Below are 22,854 nucleotides of genomic sequence, written 5' to 3' on the forward strand. Positions count from 1 at the left end.
TTCCCTGTTCGGTATTATGGGCAAAAGATCTAATCTACTATTTCAAATGCACACTAAATGTGTATTTGGCATTTTAGATTCTATCGTTTCATTCATTACCGCTCTGGGGCACATATATGGAGGTAGAGGAGGTGGCCATTGAAGTGGCCTTTCCAAAGAGACCACCCCTGCTCCTTGCTGCCACTAGGGGGCAGAGTGCATGATCACCTTTATGTGATGCTGTGCAGCCTGATGTTGAGTGGTTATCACACCATCACAGAGAGCATTAGTCTGATGCAATCCACCCACCAGCAGTGGCAGCATTCGGTACATAGGGCAGCAGCTGACGAGTCTGGGACAGGAGTATGTGCCAACACCTCCACTGTGTCCTGCACAGCTGCCTAGTTCACACTCTTGTCTGCAGCATGCACATCCCTCTCAGATCCTCCACCAAACACGTAGGGCAGGCCATACATATCTTCCTCCTCCCCCTCTACACCAACCTTGACACTACAACAGAGGTTTCCAGGCTCTGTGGCTTCTATGTCTCCTGTGAAACACTTCCTTGACCCTCTACTGTTGAGGTGTCCACAAGAATGATCTCCCCTTACTCAGCAGCTGTGCCATGGGAGGACAACAAATCCCTAGGCACATGCCCCTCTGCGTAGCTCAATATCATGTGGAGTGCATGGGGTCTACGTGCTATCTGCACGCCTGGTGCCTGGCATGCAGCTCCTCCTAGGCTGTGGGTCACTCTGCAGCTGCTTGAGACAATGCAAAAGAATGACAAGAGAAAAACCTCAATATACGCACGTCTATACACATGTCCAAGGGTACAAATATCAAGTTGCAAGCTACTGGACAGCCATAGAAATTCACTTGACACCTCAATTCTACACATACACATGGAACACCATTGCTTACTAGCCAAGAGTCAATTATCAGTAGCCAATGGCTATTGGCAAGTGCACATTTTTCACCCTGTACATGTCTTTAGAAAACTGTGACATGTTGCCATGCAGACATTAGAGCAACAGCATGTGTTACATTTCTCTGGACCAGATGCATGTCTGCAGGGACAGCATAATGGGTAGGGCACATATGCACATGGACACGTGACCTCCAATTCACAGACTAATATCTGTCCAACTTGCTATGCGCATCCCAGACACACTGGGCGGATTGTATTCAATACACATGTATTTGGATAGAGTCACCGTCAGATGTGTCTCTGGCCAATAAATATTTTGCATTGCACCGTGCAGTGTTTGGTAGGCCTGAAGGCAGTACATTCTCGTAATTTGTTGCTTTGAGGTGGGTGCCAATGGCGTTCAATGAGGGTTGCTTAGCAGTTTTAGAGTTAGCAGTCTTTTGAGGAAATATGTTGCTACATGTTGGACACCTTCCATTGGTGACCGGAAGGGCATCCAGGGGGACACAGAGCCCATCCCGGTGGGAGAGGACAAAGATTTGGACAGAAGGTGTGATTTATTTAGCTAGTATGAGTAAATTGTGTTTCATTATGGCTGCATGTTGGTAGTGATGTTTTTCCTGGTTCATTGCTATGTGCACCTTGAAGGAGCGGTGTGTATCGTTGTGGACGACAAGTGTCTTTGCACAGGTGGACAGCTGGTGCAAGTGGTTGTAGATGAGGTGACCTCTGCTCCATCAACCTGCGCTTCCATACCCCTTGCTTTCCTTTTTTCAGTTAGGTCACATCCCATCCCTCTCCCAGCCGCCCCAGTGGCATAGCACAACATTTGCCCCACCCCTGCAAACCTCCACTCCCAAGCTCAGGAACAAAACATGGGTCGCACCACACTCTAGGCCAGCCTAGACTACCACACTTGTGCAATACACACAATGATCATGCTGAGTGGTGAATCATGGAATGACGCCACTTCTCCCAAGTGGGGAGCCCTTTCCTGTGAGGCTAGGCGGGTGAAGCCAACAGCTGATATTCTACTTAGGGGAGGTAAAATGCAGGAGGTCCTCACAGGCAGAGATTCCCCTGCTGGGGATAGGGACTCCCATTCCATATTGGAACTCCCTAACCCTCTTTTTCTTGAAGAACCAAGATCTGCACCTAACACCTCTAATCAGCCAGACAGTACTAGTAATACTCAAACCTGAACCCCAGTGAAGTATAATCAAACCAAGATGATGAACAGACAGGGCCCCTGCAAAACACTTTCGCAAAGTACTGAGAAAAGGACAATGGACTTAACAAAGTGTCAAGTCTAGCTGGGAACAGCAGCAGGAGTGGAGCAGACTGCAGGCGGGAGTAACAAACTCTGAGGACAGACTGCAGAACGGAGGACTTGGGCACCAAGCTGAGAGAGTTCTACACTATAGGACCCGACTATAAGACCAGAGAGGAGAAATGGTGGCGTGACCTTGACGAGGTGGACCGTTTGGTCCAACAAGCTACGCAAAGACACTGCAAAGAGGAGCACCACAGAGCCATTTCCAAACAGCAGAAACAGAACAGAGAAACCAGAGCAGCCACCAACACAGACTTCAATCCCAGGAGGAACCAGTGATGTGCTGCAGCACAGAGAAAGGTAAATGGAGGCAGGGGAGACCCGGTGAAAATAGAGGGGTGGCAGAGCAAAAGGCTACTGGTGAAAGAAACTGTAACCTGTGCATCCGGAATAATCTCCCTCGGCCCAGTGGCAGAGATAAGGCTATTGGTGAAAGAGACTGTAACCTCTGCATCGGGAGGCATCTATCTTGGACCAGTGGCAGAGATAAGGCATCTGGTTAAAGAAACTGTAACCTGTGCATTTGGAGTAATCTCCCTCTGCCCAGTGGCAGAGTCAAGGCTACTGGTGAAAGAAACTATAATCTGTGCATTGGGAGTACTCTGCCTTGGGTTAGTCATGGAGATAATGTGAATGGTGGAAAGAACTCTTATCTCAACATCTGGGGTGATCTCACTCATCACAGTAACAGTGAAAAAACTACTGAAGAAAAGAACTGTGCAGTGTTGGTCAAAAGCAAACTCCCTCATACCAATATCATCAAGAGTAGTAACATTCAAAGTTGGGAATCATTTATAAATCATCAGAGAATCAAAGTGGCCTCATTAGAAGTTTGGAGGTAGCCATGCCTGTAGTACAGGCAGGCTACCTCCAAACTTACGGAAATATCCAGCACCCGCGAATGGGCAATTACCGGGTCATGCCGAGTTGGGCAGACCAGGTACTTGCCCATTCGCGGGTGCCAGTAATAAGGGACTCCCATCCCCATTCGGCCCCATAGGGCTCAATGGGAATGGGTAGGGTGGTAGCACCGGTACCGTTAACAACGGTACCGGTGCTACCATCATGTTCTGCTCGCGGGTGCCGGTACGGCCACAAGGTCAGACCTGGTGGCTGCAAGAGCACCCATGAGCAGAACTCGTAGTATGGCGGTATGGTAGCAACGGTGCCGGTAGTGATACCGGTGCCATTGTTGCCTTACCGCCATACTTGTAATGAGGCCCAAGGTCTTTGGACCATTACCCAGGGTGCAAAGGAGGAAAGTGCAACACCCACTGAGGAAACTGTGGCAGGAGTTACAACGCCTGATGAAAAGTGTTTGTTGATCATACCAAGGCAATGTTAATACCAGGAGAAGGGAGACAGTCTCCCGATCGGCAAATCTGACTTTAGAGTAATAGACAAACTAAAACTTTGGAAATCCTTGTTGGAACTGAGTCTGGAGAAGGGAGTCATTCATCTAGCATCCCGGTTGGAATTCTGAGTGTTTAGTGTTGGAAGGTTAAAACCTTTTGTTAATCAGAAGGAGAGAGTCATCCTCCTGAATAGTAATTAGTGATTTTCTATTAGCAGTGGTACGGCTAGATTAGGAGTTTGGACGCAGGACAGATTTATTAGTTAAATGTACATTCTGACTAGACTGAAACAATGTTACTGTTTATTAGGTAGGGGAATCCCTCAAGAGTTAGTTTGTTTGGTAAGGGAACCCCTCAAGAGTTACTAACGGTGCTGGTACTTCCGTGACGACTCTGCCTACCATTGCCGCTGCACCGGCCGGGTCAGACTTATCGGGCACAGCGGTTCTGGCAGGCAGCCTCGTAGTGTGGCGGTCCGGAAACAAGGGTGTCGGTAATCTTACCGGCACCCTTGTTTCCGGACCGCCACACTTATAATGAGGCCCACTATCTTATCTTTTGAATCCATTGGTCCAAGGAACAAGGTCTCCAGCTCCATGCAGCAGGAACACTTATTCCCATCATGCAGAGCATCTGTATACCTCCATGTCATGGGGGGGGGGAAGCCTATGACTTCAAAAGGAAATTGTTTATTTTTTAAGTTACTCTGCCTTCATAAAGAAATTATTTCTGTTACGGGTCCGAACCGTAACAGAAATAATTTCTTCATGAAGTCAGAGTGACTTAAAAATAATTGATTTCTTTTTCAAGTCTGATGCCCCGCCAGGACATTTGGTGGCAGTGCCCCCTGCACTGTGGTGTTGCAGGGGGCCCAGCTACACCAATGGTGCTTCCTGTAATGATTTCAACAGCCCTCTGTCTCCCTCCAGCCCAATAATCAAAACAAATGAATGGGTCTGCCTCTCCTATACTGTTGTCTCAATTGTTTGTTCTTTGTTGGAAAACAGGACACACCTCGCTGGATTGATGCAAAGTATATCTATTTAGAGGTAAAGACCAACTGGTCTATTAGCACAAAAAATTATAGAGTCGTCCATTTCAATACATACAACAAATATGCGATATTGTCATTACAAATAGTTTGAGGTGAATGCAAACTCAAAATTAAATTCAATATCATTCAGTGGAAACAATTCAAAGCCTACTATTGTGTAGGTTACAATAGGAGTCAATACAGTGATTACATATATTACAATGAAGCAAACATGAAAAAATGCAAACAGTGTTCACAATTAGGCACTGTACTTGTAATTGCAGAAAGTGTCTGCACAATTGTATTTCGGCCCTCACTGACTGTTGTGCCAGCCAATCTTAAGCATACCTTCATCAGGACGGGAAAAGATAACGGATGGACTGCTCTGTATGTGTGCTCAGGCTCTAGGAGGAAACAAATAGGCAAGTGTCAATTCTAAGGAACTCAGGTATAAGTGAGGTAATGGAGAAAACTGATCATTTCTTGTCTATAAATGACTTTCTTACTATGCTTGGAAAAACAAGATGGATTCCGCACATGTTTGAAACAGAGGAAAAACCTGTGGTAATTAGGGTGGTCTCTGGATCTACTTTATTCAAGACAAAACGACCTTTGTGGTGAAGACAGGCGTCAGATATGGATCAAAAAGTGTGCACTGCCCCTCTCGTGGGGATAGTACAGTCTGTTTATCTGCCAAAAGTAGATTCCGTTGGCTTACCTGTAAAGAATACAGTGTCCTTTAAATTGACGTGGGGTTGGTTCAGGATTTAATTATCCATACAGGGTTGTCACACGCGTAGGGAGTCGTGCTGTATAATATTTAATTACTGGGGTGCTGGGAGGCCTCACTGTATTTACAGTGCCTGGGGGGTAAAATAAAACAGAGGAAGATCTGTTCGATGACTGCATATGATCAGGGCTGGTGTTCTCATGCACGCGAGGATGTCGGACCGCAAGGAAAATTATATTTAGGCTAGTTACCTGAATAGAAACTCAGTGAGTCAGGGGAGGAGCCGCAGCGATGGTGCCGCTGTCAGCGATGTGTCCCGTGCACTGGGTCCTCAAGGGGAGTGCGCTTCTGTGCCGTGTCTCCGGAGATATCTGTTAGGAGACAGGGCACAAAGCACAGGATTACCTGTTGGAAGGGATCATGATACAAAAACGCAGACATCTCTGTGTTGCGAGAATAATTTCTGCATCTGTATGGAGTGCAGCCGCTTACCTGCACATGTGTCGCGTTCGTCCAAACTGTGATCCAGCATCGAAGGGTTGCTATGGCTACCATTGTTTATATATGTGGTGGCCATTTTGGTTGTACGGCCGGTGCGGCAAATGCACAGTGTTCTCATTTGGTGGCAAAACACGTGTCATCCTTGTGTGGCTACACAAACATCATCATCCTATAGGTGGATGCCCAAAGATAATTATGGAGGGGGCAGAAATTGATGTGACATGGTTGTCATGGCAACTGTGGACGGCGTCTGCAGTCTTTCTTCTAATACAGTGCGCTTGGGTGCTGAGGGCAAGTGCACGCTGGAAAAGATTATTGTGTGTCAAAATAGAGTGTGACACTCGTGTGACTGAAGAATATATCGAATATGCAGCACGGCCTGGGTGTGTGCAATCAGGTGAGTCGATCCTACCCAATGTGGGGGTATACTCAAGGGGTCCATTCAAGGGTAATTATTGGTCGAGGTAGTGCTAGTGCCGCCCCCGTTGGTGAAAGGGGGCTGAGAAATGTCATGGCATGATCCGGAGATGGAAGGTGTTGTGTGGTCAGAATGTCATTAAAACATCATTGGGCCTCATTACGAGGTGGGAGGTAAGGGATTACCGTTAAGGGCACCAGTGCCGGTAATCCCTTACCTCCCTACTACGAGTTCCCTTTGCGGGTCCTTCCTTAATGCCTGGTTTTTGCAGGTGTTAAGGACCGGACCCGCAAAGGGACTCTAGAGCTAATAACGGTACCGCAATTTGCGACTTCCCCATTCCCGTTGAGCCCTATGGGAGCTGAAATGGGAATGGGGAATGGCCCTGGTGAATGGGAAATTACCGGTCCCTCCGAGCTCGGAATGGACCGGTAATTACTCCATTCACCCGGGAGGAGTCGGAAGGGTTTTGGAGGCAGCCATGGAGCTAATAGCTCCATGGCTGCCTCCAACCTCGTAATGAGGCCCATTGTGTTCGTAGACGTCTACCAGACACATATGTATACCACTGTATTTCATCCATGTCTATATTACATGACACCTTTCCACTCTATTGCCACATTTAGGCCCTCCTTCACAGTGTTCAATCTATGGACCCATCTCTGTTCAAATTGTACAAGGGTCTTGTTGATATCACCACCCCTCAAAGTCGGTTTCAGTTTTTGTAGAACAAACCATCTCAAATCTGTGTCAAGGTGTTTTTTCTGTGTGAAGTGTTCCACCAGGGGTTTGTCAGGTACCTTGTTGCGGACACACGAGCGGCCAGACAAACCATCTCAACCTCACACATGTCACGATATGGCCCATTACCACTACAACTGCCACCACTACATGATGAGTGATGTTTCCCTACATGCACTCATCTACCTAACATGAACTCCACACATCACTTTTACAACTGATTCATGACAGAGATGTGTATGTCACCCACCTACTCTCATAAACCAGAGATCCTCATCCATAATGCCTACAGCTCACTCAGGAGACCATCCATAGAAAAAGGTGCAAGGAGAGCCCATCATTCACTATGGTTCATGCACATGCACCCTAATGGACCTCAACAACAGTGGCTCTTTGTTGCTACTCTCTGGACACTTCCCACTTTCAACAACAGACACAGTCAGATAGAGCAATATGTCACTCCCATCAACAAGTGCAGTACATGTTCCATTACAGACATCACATACTTCCTCACCAGAATGTCTCTCAATCACCCCAACACCTTCTTCCTAAGTGTCTTGAATATTCATGCGAATCCTGGCAAAAATGTGTCCAGTGCAATGTCACCACAATGAACCAGACACAGTACACAATAAAAGCGACAGACATAAAAAAGTTTTTCAACCTTCCTTATCATGTACACCTTACACACCCTCTGTCATGGGTGTCCAATCACACTGTACTTGTTGATGAAAATGGCTTTCACCCCAGCATTGGGGGGTGGACATGGCCTTTAACAGCACGCCAGCCCGAGCCCAGGTAGACGCGAGTGAGGCGAGGGTTCAATCGGGGTGAGGGCCTTGGCAAGGGCTGTAGGCCGTTAAAGGACACTTCCGCTCCCCAGAGGGGTTGTGAAAACCATTTGCATCCTGGGGTTTATCCAGGATTCAAATGTTTCTTTTTCCACTTGAGAAATTGGCTGTGCAAGAGACACCAATCTCCAGAGAAAAGAAACCAAGATGGCCACCGCCATAGGGAAAAGGGACTAAGTTCCTTTCCCATTACTATGGGTACGGCTGGGAGCAGGAGGGGTACTAGGACCATAGCAGAAAAGCTTTGGTTCAGCAGATAAGTGGGGAATGAGGGAATTGATGTGGAGGGGATTTGTGTTTGCATAGCTTTATTTGGCAGTTGCCATAAAAGCATCAATATACATTCATAAAACAAGAAGAAGACAAAATCACAAACTAATAATCTAGAAAAGATATAATTCTTAATACATTATCGCTTTTAAATTCATCAAATTAATTCCTATGTACCTAAAACCGTTGATATATACAAATACACACAGCAATAAAAAGGGTCATTTCAGATTCAAACGATAAGAACATATAGCCCCCGATTGTACCCACTTTGATCTTCTCAACCATGTCAGATGTAGATATTGGGAAATGAAGAACACAGCATTTAAATCACTGCTATTCTTACACATTTCCATTGCGAAGTGTGTAGTCCTGATTTGTTTTAACCTAAAAAATGGGAGAAGGTACTTCTTTCTCAGGATATGAAACAAAAACATAAAATGTGAAAATTGCTGACTGTCCCACACATGGGGCACCTTGGATCATTGGAGGCTTTCCATTTGGCGGTGTAGCAAGCAACTTTCAGAGTATTCGTTCGCAATTGAATGAAGAGGGCACGTGCATACCCAGGTCTAATCACGTCTAGGTAAGCCTCATTGCCTGCCAGAGGAATGGTACTTAGATATATGGTGCCGGTACTAATCTTCATACAATCCTGCTGCATAAGGCTATGCCTGGACTCAAGACTTGCTGATTTAACTAGTTCTTTGGTGTAGTACTCATAGCCTCTGGGCAGCTCCACAGATTTGCCAAGTGATGCCTCTCACACTCTAAGCGCACAAACCTGAACCATGGGAGCAAGCTTGAACCATTGATGCACATCACATTTTTCAGGACAGATAGGTACCTTGTTAGATTAGGAGTAGTCCCAATCCATGCCCAGTACAACAATGGTTTTATTCCGATAAGTGCAACAACAGGATGTAAATTACACTCCTATCGTGTACTAGCCATGGGCACTCCAGGAGGTAATGCTGAGAGGGCCCTAATGAAGTTATTTTCCGACACACTGAGAGATTGAACTTTCATCTGGCCCCATAGTTCACTTCCATACAGGGCCGCCGATAGTGTTTGCACTCTATAGAGGAGCAGGGCAGGTTGTACAGCACCTCTTCCATGGCTGCTAAAGAACCTTCTAATGCCTCCACAATATTTATCTATAGTTATTGTCGATTTAAGATGGTGATTAGACCAGCCTCAATTCTCGGCAAATCTTATCCCCAGGTAATCATGGCTATGATATGATATGATATGTTATTTATAACGCGCTTAATATCCAGAGGTTTCTAAGCACGGATCCGGGGATCGAACCTGTGTTGCTCCGTGTCGTCTTGCTTCCAAGGCGAGCACATTGCCCCTGAGCTCTCCTCCCGAGACAATGCCAATACCTTGCTCCACAGTGTGACCGTCAACTTGGATATTTCATTTACGGCATTTCGGAGTTTTTGCATTTGCTGACAAAAATGGCTGAGTTGTGTCTAAGGTCCATCAGTGAGGTGGACAGGACCACGCCGTCATCGCTAAATAATAGCGCAGGGAACCTGTTCGATCCCAATTTGGGGGAGATAACAGCACTGTGTCATTATCTCAACAATAATCTCATCAATATATACACAGAACAGAAGGGGGGCCAGCACACACCCCTGCTTAACCCCCGTGCCTACGTCTAAAGACTCAGTGGGCCTCATTACGAGGTATGCCGGTAGCCATGCAGCTATTGGCGGCATGGCTGCCGGCAAAACCGCATCCGTGTCCGTGTCCTCGGAATGAGGACTTACCGGACCATTACGAGTTCGGATGGCTCGGTAATTCCTCACTCGAGGACACGGACACAGTTCATCCCCATTCCCATTTCAGCCCCCATAGTGCAGAATGGGAATGGGAGAAGGAGTAAACAACGGGCCATTACGAGATGGCCCGTTGTTTGCTCCCTCTTCCCCTCGCGGAACCCGGTATGCATGCCTGGTTTTCCCAGGCGTGCTTAACGTGTCCCGCGAGGGGACATCGTAATGTGGCGGAACGGGTTGAACGGCACCGCAGCCTTTTACGGCGCCGTTTAACCCGTTCCGCCAGGGTCGTAATGAGGCCCAGTGAGCTGACCCCCCCGCCCCCAACGTCACCTGACTGCTACCGTGCTGTTGGTATACAGAGATATAATATTGGTCAGCAAATTCCCAGGGATTATTTTTTTCGAGGGAACATGCCACAATAATCTTCATGGGATGCAGTCGAAGGCCGTCTGTAGGCCGACAAATATTGCGTACAGCTTAACTCGGCTAAGAATAGTATGTTTAGCATGAATTAGGCCAATACTAACGCACTGATCGACTGTGCTTACACCCCGCCGGAAGCCAGTCTCTAAATTACTGATAACATCTACTTCACTAGACCCCTTTGCAGGTGTACAAGCTGAACCCTGGCATATATATTGCCCGCAGAGTCCAGCAGAGAAATCGATCTGTAATTCCCTGGCTGGGACCTGCCACCTTTTTTGTAAATGGGTTCGAATTTTGTCTCGCGCCACGATTAAGGGGTCACACCGGTTTCGATAACTGAGTTAAAAACATGACAAGTCCTTGATTGCATCCTCCACTTCCCTCACTGCTACCGATGCATAGGGGTCCCCAGGAGAATGAATTCCTCCATTCTGGTGCATCGCTACTAAGCTTCCCTGTGTATCCCTCTACAGTTCACTGAAATGGGGGTGCCATGTATCCGGGGGTGTTAAAACACGGTATAGTACCTGGTGCATTCTGTGTCTTGCCCACAACTCATTTCCAAAAGGGCACAGAGTCGCCTGTGCTACACGTGAGCAATACATTATCCCATATGTTCTTAGCAAATTCGTCTTTTTTTGCCTGAGTAATAGCCTTAAACTCAGACTCCTCAGATGTTGTTTACCAATTATTGGTGAGTATTTTAGGTACTTTGTTAGCCTATTTTTGGCAGCATTACAATCTTCATCAAAGAAATCCTTATTCACCAGGGTCTGCTGCTTAAACTTCCTCGCTGGCTTGCTAAAAATAGGGAGCAAAGCATTAACTAGCTCGTTATAAACTGCCATTATGTTTTTAGCATTGGCACTCTCACAGCAAATTACAGACAAAAAGGGTTTGGCAGTGCTATATATGCTGGGCTTTTGAGTAGATGCATCGATGGAAGACCATTTTACACAGCACCTGGCATGGCCAGCCAACTTGATAGAGGTGGCGCTAGTTGTGCGCATGTTATTATGTCCAGGTAGCTGCGATTAACGCAACAGATCGTGTAGTGGTCACTTTCACTAGTCTTTATGACCTCGAAGTGGACCATATCTACCCAGTCATTAATACTAATGAAAGCATAATCTATCCTAGAGCTATCCCTGTGCCCAACATATGTTGCCTCTGCCGGTTGATCAGGTTTGATTCTGCCATTGTACGCTTGCAGGTTAACATCAAAAACCATACGGGCTGCCTCAATAGCATGCTGGTGGATTCTAAGTGGCACGTCACTCTTAAGCGGAGGGGGCAGGGGGATCGCTCAGGCACAATCCATGTCGCCCCACAAGAAACTGGCAAAGGCTCAATTTGTAAGTTGAGATCCCCCATCGCTAACACAAGAGGCAGTACCAAAGCCCTGCTTTCATAGCGCAGGACGAACCCTTGCATTAATGAAGGCTCTCTGAGGGTACAGTACCATAGGCCATGTTATAAACGTTAACCAAAAGCACCAGCCTCTCTTCACGTGTGGTAGTTACTAAGCATTGTATATCATCACAGCCTGTAGGTCTATTAGTAAAGGAGAGATTTAAAGGGGGGCTGATCCCAATCAACAGCCCTCCCTTCGGCCTTCCACGTGGACCTTCCTTAGCTGGAATCATATAGGTATTGAAACCTTGTAGTTCAACGTCTTCTATTGCCCAAGTTTCCTGAGGGCAACCAGGTCACAGGCATGTATAAATTGGAGCCAGGTTAGGCCCCCCAGTAGCCTTCGTACACCGTCAATGGTCCAGGATATGAACTTGCAACCAGACAGGGGTAGTGGGGCGGTTGGGTGGGAGAGCAGCAAAGGTGTCGAGACGGCCAGCAATGGTGGTCAATTCACTCCTTCTAGGCCTCACTCTTTGTCTTCCACCACAACTTGACTCACTATAGAGGATCCACTACTCACTGGCCGACCTCAATTCTGGGTTTTGACAGTGTCAGGAGCATTATTGTTTCATTCATTCTACGCATGGTCTTGTTCAATTAATGAAGATCCTTTTTTTAACACCCCGGGTTACCGCTTTGGTAACCCGGGGTGCTAGTGGCACTAGCAGCCCTTTCCAAAGGCTGGAATGGGGGGGGGAGGGGGACGTCCTGGTGCCCTTGTTATAGGGCCTTGCTTTGCTCAGGTCTACAACTCGGGCTTCCGGGCCGTAACCCCCGTTCCAGCCCTTAGAACGGGTGCTTATGCCATATTAATTCTTTTCTGCAGAGATTGAATTGTGCTTTATTTCTATCTCATCAAATCTTTGTTTTGTAATTAAAGATTGATTTGTAAATAAGTTATTTTTTAAAGAATCAATTCATTTTTTAAGGAATCGCTTCTTTGTTTAAAAAATCAACAAGTTTTGTAAGAAAAAGGTTGATTTTTATATTTACTCATCGCTTTCTTCTTTGCTGTCTTATAGTCTGCTACACAACACTAACTCAGCTCAAGAGACCAGGGGTGGCCAAAAGCAAAGGGCGGCCCTAGGGGAGATGGCCCGGCGCTTAGCGGTTCTGCATAACAGATCCTGACAGACAAAAAAGAAAAAAGGGCTAGGGGGCGGAGGAACAGGAGGTCAGAGTTTGCTTGTTTGTTTGTTTTATTATTTATAATGCGCGAGCGTACCCAGGGGTATCAGGGCGAGGGTAAAGGAGGCGCTTGTGAATTGGCCTTCGCTGCTAAGCCTGGAGGTCGCACTGCAGATGCCGAAAGACAAAAAACATAAAGAAAAAATGTAGGCGAGAGAACAGAATGATAGAAAAGTGGTAAGGGCTGCAACGTCCCATTTCTATTGTTACAGGAGCCATGTCTCTTTTCTGTTGTTATCCCTTGGTGGGCTGCGACCCACGTGTTGATGTCGGCGGGGCCCCGTCGAGAAATTAGTTTGCGCCTTATTATTAAAGAGGTTACAGCTACGTCTCTGGCTCCTTTTCTTATTGCGTTTTGCCTACTTATTGTAAAGCTTGCTATATTGCGATTGCCAGCAACTACTCAACACGGGCCATGCGACATTTGCGCTAGGGCCAGGGGTCATACTCAGATCCTGGCAGAAAAAGGTTGGGGACATTTTTAGGAGAGCAGAGCGTGGAAGGGCAATCACAGTTATAAAATGCAAGGCTGTCAACATTTAGGGAAGTACAATAACATGATATCAAATGCAGTTTCTGAGGGCACATGGGTAAATTGTGGGTGCTCTGGGCCAGTCGCGCCAACCTACCAGGGATTATTTTAAGAATCATTTCGTCTTTGTTGCAAATGTATTGTTTTCTGCATAGGCTTGAATTGCTGTTTTGTGCTGGCTTTTTTCAAATCCAGTTTTTAAAAAAAATGTATTTCTTAAATCAATCTGTTTTTTTAATTAAAAAAAATCGATTTACTTTGCCATTTTCTCAAGAGAAATGGAATGTTTTGCAATTCGCCAAAAAAGCGAATTTCGGCGCCAAAACACTCCAATTCGCTTTTGAGTGAGTTAGAACCCTGCTGCGGTTCTATATCTGGCTCAATAACCTGGCAAGTAAAAGGCTGATAGAAGAAGACTGTTCTGAACATAGTCGGGGGACCTGGTCTTTACTGATCAGTCCTGAGACTGAGCACCAATGTTCCTAGACCACAGACCATTATGGCAGCTGCCAGGAGCGCTCATTCTGGAGATAGGAAGGTTGCCTCTCTTCCTGGCTGTCCATATGGATTATCTGCTTATTGTGTGTGTGTGCTATAGGGCTGCTCAGCTGCAACTGTGAACTGGTGCTTCTTTTAAAAAGATGAGCTTCAAGTGAACTGCCACCTTATTTTCTCCCCCAACTCTTAGACCTCCATCACAAAGTTCGGGTAGTAAGCAATTGGCACACTGGCCCTTCACTATCTCACCGATTACGGGCCATATTAAGATTGATCACGTGTGAGTGCACATTTTGGATGTTGCCTGAAGCCCAGACCTCGTGTAAGGCCAGCTCTAGATTCTACTTTGTAGGAAGTAGAGTTATTCACTGGATGAGTGCAGAGGTGGTTTCTAGCAATCCCATCATGCACCAGACTGTTGCTGCCACAATCAATATCCCAAAGTAAGGCAATTTAGCAACTTCAAAGTCAAAGGTCTCAGTGCTTCATCTTTACGCCTATACTTCCGGTCACCACTGCAACGTAAATTAAACGATCAACCCTATACGTTGTACATCAAGTTTAAGTTCAAGTCACAATGGTAGTGTGCGGTTTATAGTGTCAGCTCAGTGAGGAATAACCGTAATGATGAGTCAGAAGCCCACATAGTACTATAGTCACTTTATCATGAACATGTCCTAATAAATTTGCTCTTCTGCCTCTGGGGGAGCTGTTCTCCCACTAGGCAGTCCCTACCCCTGACCGAAGGTGGAATGTCTTTTCTCCTGCTCACAACTTCCTGTCCATCCCTTTGGACAGGAAGTCATATCCTTCAACTGAACTGGTGGACTGAGGCGGTTCTGCATTTCAGCAACCTAGGGGGTCATTCCGAGGTGGGCGGTAGGGGATTACCGGCAACGTTAAGGAGACCGGTGCCGGTAATCCCCTACTGCCCAATTCCGAGGTACCTTAGCGGGAACCGTAAGGGACGTGTGGTCGGACCACACGCCCTTTAATGGTCCCGCTAAGGGACCAGGGCGCAAATAACGGGCTTGCCATTCGAGAGCCCATTATTTGCGCCCTCCGCATTTCTATTGAGCCCTATGGGGGCTCAAATGGGAATGGGGAATGGTTTGTTCAATGGGGACTTACCGGTCCCTACAGGGTCGGAATGGACCAGTAAGTCCCCATTGAACAACACCAGACTCGGTACCGGTATGGGAGGCAGCCATGGAGCTAATTGCTAATACTTGGAATGACCCCCCTAGTGTCCCAAGCAATGATATGACACATAGGGCTCTATCACAAGTTAGGCGGTATACCGGTGGTAAATCTACCAGAATACCACCCAATGCAATTACTGTTATGGCTACTTTGTGTGGTGGTATTACCAATGGATCAAAAGTGGTGGTGGTGTAAATCCCTATTTTCTTTTAGTCTATAGGACGCAATGGGGCATTTTCGGCACAATTATTGCAGTGGTAATTCCACCAAAAATGGGGGGAAAATCAGGGCATTGGAGGTGATCCATCAGCTTTCCCCCAAACTCGGGATTGGGTGGTGCAGTAATGCATCAATAAAGCTATTATGCCACATTTTTACCGCACCGCCCAACTCCTGATGAGGTCCAAGGAGTGAATCTTCTTCAAAAGAGCATCACATGTGCATAAACACCTACTCATCAAGAAGGTGCCTTTCAGACAAACCACCTAGGTGCAGAACTAGTGTTTATGCTGACCCATATGTGAACTGGACCAGAGTTCAGACAAGGGATGACCAGAATGGAGGCGCCTGCCTTACCTGTGCAGGCCTGGAGCACAGTAAAACAAACGATAGTCTATTTAACTGATAGTTTAATTCTGTACCACTGAGCTCCAATGTCATTAGGGTGAAGTATCAGTTTGTACATTGAGTTATTGATGAATGTAGAACAATACATATAGAAATTACTTTTTTTTCTGGGTTCATATGGAGAAGACGGTCCACAGGTGTTTCGTGCCTACACAACACTTCTTCAGGACTGGATGTTAATGGGAGTTGTGTCTCAGCAGTGGGCAAGCGACATCCTGTGTCTTGTAGGCCTCCATTGTTTTTATCCACATTTTAATTTCCATGTATCTATGTTTTTAAGCTTCCTGTAGGTGTGGTCAAGCAATAATAAGGACCAATCAGACACAACGCATTCATTATTATTTTAGTTGTCGCTGACAACTAGAGAAACATCTTGTAAGAACATTATTAACACAGACGACGAGGACCTTCCAGATTTTCATTTGTGGCATTTGTGATGTTTGCGGCTGGAAGGACCCACGATATAGCCATATTTTTTCAAAAGCAGTATAAAGAGCTGTCGTTTTGAAGATCCATAAGAAAAAACTAAGCCCATCGCACCAATTTAAGAATTGGAAAATTAAGTCGAAAGATACAGTGAAAAAAACAAATACAATAAATACCAGTCCTTTATATGTCTTAAATCCACAAGGTTATCAACGTCTGGAGCTAATGTTCATATAAACCTGTGAATATACAGGCAAGAACCATGCTCTTTTGATCACAGAAGAACGTGCAATAGATAAGAAATCAGATTTGATGGGAGCAGTGAGCTTCTTACAAGGGCGTGAGTTCGAGTGACATTCGGGCCAGGTTGTGGAGGGGAGTAAAAGCTCAGTCACCGGGGACAATACTAGGGTGGACCTACATAGATTAAAGACAACCAGCGTTAGGCATCTCTAGGTGCAGGTTGGTGGTACAGCCAGCAGTGCTCGGGAACTTAGAGGGAAGGTTGAAACGTGAATTTGCATCATGTTGAGGTGGGGCAGTAGACCGCCACTTCAAGGCGAAGATTTGTGGGTGAGGGATCGAAAGATGACATTTAGCCGGAACATGAAAGCCTGCATTCATAATGGAAATAATGCAGCAGAACTGAAATAAGTAATTTAATGGATCATTATGTCCACTCACTGATGTTTAGTGGGAATGGAAGATACGTATAATGTCATTTGTATTCGTTTGCGTTGCTCCAACACACACTAAAAGGTAGAAAAATAATTGACTGCCTAAAGAAATGAAATGTTTTTAACATAAAATATGAGTAAATACATTTGCAAAAGAAATCACAGTGCCCCCAGTATGAGATACTGCAATGCACTCCATGCTTTAAGGTGTATCAGAAATCCACCACGCTAGACAATTTTAGACTTTATAAAATCAGGAAATGAAGGACTTTTACAGATACAGTAGCCGGGTGCTTAAAAAAAGACCATCTCTGATCAAAGTTACACTTTTTACACCATTTTATTTTATGACTGTTTTTCGTATGAAGCTGGTGCTGCTTTGCAACTCCTCCGGAGCCAGCACAGCCCAGAGGAAAACTGGCCAATAAATACATCAGGAAATTTCCCATTTTAAACTGGTGTCTCTGAAAGTCTATTAGGGCTGGGGAAGAGTAAATCATGCCTCCGCCTTAGAAATAGAAAAGGGACTTAGTCCCTTTTACCTATGGTGGCAGCCATCTTTATTTCATTTTTTTCCTCCTCAGGAGATTGGCTGCAGACATGGGTGGTAAAGTCCCACAGCTCTGGCCTACCATGGCTCGTGCTCTGGCCATTAACAGCCATGTCCACCCCTCCCGCCGGGCCATGAAAGCCATATTCTGGAATGCCTTTCTCAGTGGCATTCATTGTACACGGTAGGATGGTGGTCCTCTTTAAACCAAAAACTGCACAAGCGTGTACATTCAGAATGCCCTGAGCACTTCAAGGCCATAACAAAGACTGATGAGCACCCTGCAAGTGACTCGTAATATAACATTTCCATTAAGGAAATATCAATGCCTATCAAGGAGGCACATGCAAAATGTCTGACAATTGTCCCAAAGGGTGGTCCGAAAATGATCACAGTCACAAATAAGCAATCTCCCCCATGGAAAAATGACTCGCTTTATCACCACCTAAACAGGGGTGGACTGGGAACCTAAAGAGGCCCTGTGAGCAGAGGCCTACCAGGAAATCTCCAGAGTTCCGCATAGGCCAGTCCACCCCTGCACCTAAAATGAACGAGTGAGCTCAATTGAGTAAATGGTCATTTTTCTTTTATCTATGGGTTTTCAGTACCTAATTTCTGTGGTTTAGGTCAGGGCTGTCGTCCATTGATGAAATGCAGTGGGAGGTGTAGGAGGCATGGTTTGTATTTCCCATTGTGGACAGATGCCCAGTGTCTCCAAATCGCTTATATTGTAGAACATTGCAGATCATTAGTGGGGAAATGGAATAAATCCGCCTTGACAGTGACCCCAGCATTGCTTCTGTGGTTGGTGACACTTGGCCTTTGAGTGATTCTAGCAAGGACCTCCCCATCCCTTCCACACTGTTGATGCTTAGCTTCTCCCATCACTGGTTCACACCATGCACTGGTCAGATAATCTTCAAGGCCTGGTGGCAGGGTCAGAGTTTGCTTTTCTCTTGCTATTTTTCACACAACAGATTAAAGAAACTTTGCATGGGTGCAAGTGCAAAGTTTCACGGTATTAGAAGTAAGGCAAAGTTTGCCCCACTGCAAACTGCAAAAATAAATTGGGGCCATATTAGAAAACCTTTGCACCATGACAAGTGCAATTTTTCATGAAAAACATGTATTTTCAATGCATTTGTTCAGCTGGGAAAATGATGCTTTAGTGCTAAAACAGATTGGCATTTTTACATGCTCTAAGGGTGTTTGGCATCACACAAATTGTCGGTGTGAAACAGATTAGAGGATCAATAGGTAATTGATAGCATGCGGTGTTCAGCTGAATGATGCCTAGGTTAATCGTGGTTGATCTTTGACCTGGGGTTACCATTTACAATTTTCCATGGGGCAAACTCCAAAATAGTAATTAGGGTGGGCAATCTAGGAGGGCAGAAGCCACCTAGTCTAGGATAGACGGTGTGAAATGTGAATGCAGTTGGAGAGCAAAACCATAGGACAGGAAAACGTGGACTCATTTTAAATTACGTTGCACGCCTGGCATTGAGAAAGAAGAGGAACGTGATACTCCGATAATATATAGTCTGAGAGTGCAGTGGCTGCACAGCTTAGGTTTCCTGTGCTCGGGCTGCGCGTGTTACATTACATGGCTGTACTACATACTCACTTACCTACTATGTACCTGATTCTGACCTCTGACACAATGTAACCACCTATTGCTATGATACCTGTAACTTAATGTACTCCTAACCTTGTACTTTAGCGCTGTGATGCCTCTGCGTCTGGACGCCACCAACAAATTCAATAAATAAAAATAAATAAATAAAAGATGTCATGCTTATTATTTGAATATTGGTGTATGACACAGTAAGACCACACCAGCACTGAGGACCAGGGATGGACTCTTTCAACCAACAATGCAAGCACTCGTGATCTTAATGAGCATCACTGATGGACCCCTCAGCCCAAGTCGGCCAAAAATGGCCAGTTGAATAGAAAGGAGAAGTGGGTGACCCAGAAGCCGCTTCCAGATTATGGTGGCTGTCAGGCTGAAGGTTACCTGCTGGTATGCCTCTGAGGGTGTTGCCCGTGTTGTTGCAGGGCCCTGCAAGCAAACATTTGAGGATTGATGGGACATTGTGGGGACATTGTGGCGACATAAGCTCTAGACAGTCATCGCTGGGATGAATGTGTAGCTTCTGGTGTTTTCACCAGGATAAACTGTAATAAAAAGAAGGGACGAGAGCTTCCCTTCTTGAACAGCAGTGCCTTCATAAAGACAGTCACTGGTGTGGTAGTGATATATGTTAAGTCATGATGGGGATGCGTGATGGCCTTGAGATGTGCTTGAGAGTTCCTGAGAATTGTGGGGCAGCTAATCAGATAATCATATTTGACTCTTTCTTGCTGACAGCAACAGGTGGTTCTGGTAAAGCTGAGATGGATGACAGAGGTGTTAGAGCCTGGAATTGGCTGTGTGCAGGATGTGCGGGGGGGCGGGAAACCATAAAGAGAGTTTGACAAAGCATCTTCCCCTCCCTGAACCACACCCAGACTGGCCCCGGGTGAAGAAGATAGAGCGTGTCGTGTGGGTACGACGTCCTTTCATCGCCTGCCTGTTCATCCCCAGCCTTTTTAACGTGCACATTCCATCGAATGTGATCATCAAATTTTTTAGGGGGGTGGGAAAGGGCAGATAAGGTTTTGGGCGGGTGGGCAATAGCAAAAAATACGATGAGCACATTCGATGGAATGTGCACGTTAAAAAGCCTGGGGATGAACAGGCAGGCGATGAAATGACATGGAACTCTCGTGTGTTATCTTTGTATGTAGTGAATTTGTAAATAAGCCACTGTACTGTAGTATGCTAGAGTTACATTAAAGCTGAAGTTGTAAAATAACACACAGCAGGTTCACTAAGTCAAAGGAGACATTCAAATTAAGGACCAAACTCAAGGAGGGCAACTTCCCATTGTATGTCTTGTAGGCAGAGGCTGTCTAGTACCTTAGGCACAGGCGTTTCTTCCTGAATAGCCCAGCAAACTGAAGTACAGACCATCTACTTATTCACACGAACAGCCACACATTGACATGTTTTATAAACAGGAAAAAGGAAATAAACTAACGAGGGTGGGTTTTTATCTGTAGCCCATCTGGGAGTAAGGCTATGGAACAGGCTGCCTTGAGGTTCTTCAAGTCTGCCGGGAGCAGTTCTGTGGGCGTGCTAATGGGTTGGGAGGTTGGATGCATCTAGGCCTGATGCTGGGCTCTTCTGGGAGTAGGGCAATGGAACATGCTACCTTGAAGTTCTTGAGGTCTGCCGGGAGCAGCTCTGTGGGCATGCTAATGGGTGTGGGAGGTTGGATGCATCTCGGACTTATGCTGGGTTCTTCTGGGCGTAAGGCCATGGAACAGGCTGTCTTGATGTTCTTGAGGTCTGCCGGGAGCAGCTCTGTGGGCATGCTAATGGGTTGGGGGGTTGGATTCATCTCGGCCTGATGCTGGGCTCTACTGGGAGTAAGGCCATGGAACAGGCTGCCTTGAGGTTCTTGAGGTCTGCCGGGAGCAGCTCTGTGGGCATGCTAATGGGTTGGGAGGTTGGATTCATCTCGGCCTGATGCTGGGCTCTTCTGGGAGTAAGGCCTTGGAACAGGTTGCCTTGAAATTCTTGAGGTCTGCCGGGAGCAGTTCTGTGGGCATGGTAATGTGTGTGGGAGGTTGGATTAATCTCGGCCTGATGCTGGCACTCTTCTGGGAGTAAGGCCATGGAACAGGATGCTGTGAGGTTCTTGAGGTCTGCCGTGAGCAGCTCTGTTGTCATGCTAATGGGTTGGGAGGTTGGATTCATCTCAGCCTATTGCTGGGCTCTTCTGGGAGTAAGGCCATGGAACAGGCTGCCTTGAAGTTCTTGAGGTCTGCCGGGAGCAGCTCTGTGGGCATGCTAATGTGTGTGGGAGGTTGGATTCCTGTCAGACTGATGCTGGGCTCTTCTGAGATAAGGCCATGGAACAGGCTGCCTTGAGGTTCTTGAGGTCGGCCGGGCGCAGCACTGTGGGCATGCTAATGTGTGTGGGAGGTTGGATTCCTCTCAGACTGATGCTGGGCTCTTCTGTTGGTAAGGCAATGGAACAGGCTGCCTTGAGGTTCTTGAGGTCTGCCGGGAGCATCACTGTGGGCATGCTAATGGGCGTAGGAGGTTGGATGCATCTCGGCCTGATGCTGCGCTCTTCTGGGAGTAAGGCCATGGAACAGGCTGCCTTGAGGTTCTTGAGGTCTGCCGGGAGCAGCACTGTGGGCATGGTAATGGGCGTGGGAAGTTGGATTCATCTCGGCCTGATGCTGGGCTCTTCTGGGAGTAAGGCCATTGAACAGGCTGCCTTGAGGTTCTTGAGGTCTGCCGGGAGCAGCTCTTTGGGCATGTTAATGGGTTGGGAGGTTGGATTCATCTCGGCCTGATGCTGGGCTCTTCTGGGAGTAAGGCCATGGAACAGGTTGCCTTGAAGTTCTTGAGGTCTGTCGGGAGCAGCTCTGTGGGCATGCTAATGGGTTGGGAGGTTGGATTCATCTTGGCCTGATGCTGAGCTCTTCTGGGTGTAAGACCATGGAACAGGTTGCCTTGAAGTTCTTGAAGTCTGCCGGGAGCAGCTCTTTGGGCATGCAAATGGATGTGGGAGTTTGGATTCCTCTGGCCTGATGCTGGGCTCTTCTGGTAGTAAGGCCATGGAACAGGCTGCCTTGAGGTTCTTGAGGTCTGCCGAGAGCAGCTCTGTGGGCATGCTAATGCGCATGGGAGCTTGGATTCATCCCAGCCTGATGATGGGCTCTTCTGGGAGTAAGGCAATGGAACAGGCTGCTTTGAAGTTCTTGAGGTCTGCCGGGAGCAGATCTGTGGGCATGCTAATGGGTGTGGGAGGTTGGATTCATCACGGCCTGATGCTGGGCTCTTCTGGGAGTAAGGCCATGAAACTGGCTGCCTTGAGGTTCTTGAGGTCTGCCTGGAGCAGCTCTGTGGGCATGCTAATGGGTGTGGGAGGTTGGATTCCTCTCGGCCGGATCTGGGCTCTTCTGGAAGTAAGGCAATGGAACAGGCTGCCTTGAAGTTCATGAGGTCTGCCGGGAGCAGCTCTATAGGCATGCTAATGGGCTGGGAGGTTGGATTTATCTCGGCATGATGCTGGGCCCTTCTGGGAGTAAGGCCATGGAACAGGCTGCCTTGAGGTTCTTGAGGTCTGCCGGGAGCAGCACTGTGCGTATGCTAATGGGTGTGGGGGGTTGGATTCATCTCGGACTGATGCTGGGCTCTTCTGGTAGTAAGGCCATGGAACAGGCTGCCTTGAGGTTCTTGAGGTCTGCCGAGAGCAGCTCTGTGGGCATGCTAATGGGCTGGGAGGTTGGATTTATCGATTCCTGATGGTGGGC

Source organism: Ambystoma mexicanum, chromosome 7q, assembly GCF_040938575.1.
Source record: "Ambystoma mexicanum isolate Mex_15411 chromosome 7q, UKY_AmexF1_1, whole genome shotgun sequence".
Lineage (NCBI taxonomy): Eukaryota > Metazoa > Chordata > Amphibia > Caudata > Ambystomatidae > Ambystoma > Ambystoma mexicanum.